Consider the following 2610-nt stretch of genomic DNA (forward strand, 5'->3'; position numbering starts at 1 on the left):
AGCCAGCTCGCTTCCTTGCATCAGTGCCAGTGGCGTTGGCAGGGGTGGTGGGCAGCCAGTCATCTTGCCCCAAGTGGGACATTTGGGGGGTTGTAAAGTTATTCCTCTGCCATCCAAAGGGTCTGTGCTGCAGCTTATTGCCTCCCCCGGACCCCTACACCTCTGGTGAGGCATTCAGGGCATTCCTCTCTGCAGCACCCTATTCCAGCTCCCCCTGCCCCAGGACTACTTTGGTCCAGCCTGTCCTTCTGGCACTGCGACCTGTGGAACAGTGGAGGGGCATTGCTCGGAGCAGATCATGTCCATGGGGAGGTGCAGTGGTTGCTAGCTGACTAGGGGATACCAAGGAGCGGCTGGATGGCAGGGACTCTTGCAATGCTGCCTGCCTGGTGCTGGGGAGAGCTGGAGGATGAGGCCATGGAGAGGTGTGGAGGATAATGGATCCTCCAATCTTCATTGTACTGTGTGTGGGGGGTGAGTAGTGCAGGAAGTATGTGTCAGGTAGGCCAGTGCATGTGTCAGGTAGGCCAGTGCATTGGTCAGGTAGGCCAGTGCATTGGTCAGGTAGGCCAGTGCAATGGTCAGGTAGGCCAGTGCATTGGTCAGGTAGGCCAGTGCAATGGTCAGGTAGGCCAGTGTAATGGTCAGGTAGGCCAGTTCATGTGTCAGGTAGGCCAGTGCATTGGTTAGGAAGGCCAGTGCATTGGTCAGGTAGGCCAGTGCATTGGTCAGGTAGGCCAGTGCAATGGTCAGGTAGGCCAGGGCAATTGTCAGGTAGGCCAGTGCATTGGTCAGGTAGGCCAGTGCAATGGTCAGGTAGGCCAGTGTAATGGTCAGGTAGGCCAGTGTAATGGTCAGGTATGTCAGTGTATGTTGCGTTCTGAGCACAGCGCATTCCTGAACCCAGCATTCTGAGCGAAACTGGCATAATTGTAGGTTTTTGGTCCCTTTCAGAGGGATGATCAGTCCTATCCTCTGTACAGAGCCGCTGGTAGGTTTAATTCTGTGTTGGCACTTTGAAATAAATAAGTTGGTTTTGTATCACTGTTTGGGCACTCGGGCTCAGAAAAGTTCACCATCACTGCCCTAGAGTTTGCACCTCCGAAACCAAGTCAGTCATAGGACTTTTCTATATTAAACGGTGCCTTTTAAAGTTGAACTAATACTAGCCAAAGACATGCTGGTAGGTAAACCGGCTTCTTTCCAAACTGGTCCTAGCATGTAGGGACTTTAGATTGTAAGCTCCTTAAAGGCAGGAACTAATGTGAATGTATAGTATGAAAAGTATCGCTTCTCGGCCTTTTGGCTAAGATCAAGTGTAGTATCTGTTCTTATCAGTTGCCAATAGGTGGTGCTAAGCTGACTGTCCCCGGTACCCTGTGGCAGGGGGAAAGGGATGGCAGTCGGCGGACGCTAAGCCTGTTGGCGTGGAGGTGGAAGCCTTCTGATCGGGACAGAGAGGCATGAGGTCGAAGCCAAGAGGCCGGGTCCCTGGCCGTTGGCCTGGATTTGGTGGTATCTGCCCCAGTCAGTTGTTCTGGAGGGAACCCTTGCTTCTCCTTTAACCGGGAAGGAGGGGGTAGTACTTCCAGAATGTGATTAGGTGGGAGAGATAGGGGTTGTGGGTAGAGCCTGCTTAGGTGGGTTCTCCCCGGCCTCTTCTCCCACCTTCCTGGCTGGGAAGGGTGCTGCCGGTCCGGACCGGGGGCTAGGGACCGTTGAAAAGCCCATGGAGATTGTGCCCCTGGAGTGGCAGTCCAGGGGTGCCATACATTGCACGAGTGTTTGAGGGGCACTCATCGTGTGGCACCTTCAGGTCACTGATCTCCACAACACACTTTTCACACCTGCCTCTAGGGCCGGGCCTTTTGGCTAGGACCAGAGGAATTTTTGTTTCCTGGCCGGAGGGCCGGCCAATGTATTGCACATTGGTCACTTTACCTCACTCTCCCATCTTCCTTCTCCCCACTTTCCTTTTTTATTTTTCCCCGTGTTTGTTTGTTTTGTCACTTTTTTTGTTTGGTGCTTGGCACTTTATGTGTGGCGAGTAGGGTGCTGGTCCTCGGGCCTGCCTCTGAAAGTCTTGGGAGTTGGTGGACCCGGCCTTCTGGCTAAGTTCGCCGGCTCTCATTGGGTCTCCTTTCGGGGGAGCCTCACCGAGGAGGGTTCTGTTTCGGCAGTCCCTCCAAGGATGTTGGGTCCTTGTGGCTTCGGCTGCTTGGACCAAGATGGGTCCATATGGCTTCGGCTGTATGGACCACAGTAACTCTTTTCCCTGTCAGGAGCCTAACGCCCCGGGGGATCAGAGACGGGTCCTCTTCGGAGGACCACTGACGTATGCACCCGTCGCAGTTTTTTGTGATGTCACTCTTTATGTGTGTGCACATTTTTCCCTGCACCGGGTGGAGTTTTTGGGTTGTGTTTTGCACGCCACAGGCTTTTCAACAGAAAAAAAAATGAAAAGTATTGGTGTTATATTAATATCCATAATAAATAATAATTATAAAGGACACCGATAAAACCAGGTTAAGGAATAGACAAAAGCAGATTTTACAGGTAGGCAATAAACATTTGTCTTCGTTCACTTAAATGCTCCCGTTTTCTACAGTC

At 52.3% G+C, this 2610-nt stretch overlaps 1 pseudogene; it reads left to right on the plus strand.

Moving 5' to 3' along the window:
* Nucleotides 1–1286: 1286 nt before the first annotated feature.
* LOC120942200 lies at nt 1287–1417 on the plus strand (annotated as a pseudogene).
* Nucleotides 1418–2610: the final 1193 nt, after the last annotated feature.

Source organism: Rana temporaria, chromosome 5 (assembly GCF_905171775.1).
Source record: "Rana temporaria chromosome 5, aRanTem1.1, whole genome shotgun sequence".
Taxonomy (NCBI): Eukaryota; Metazoa; Chordata; class Amphibia; order Anura; family Ranidae; genus Rana; species Rana temporaria.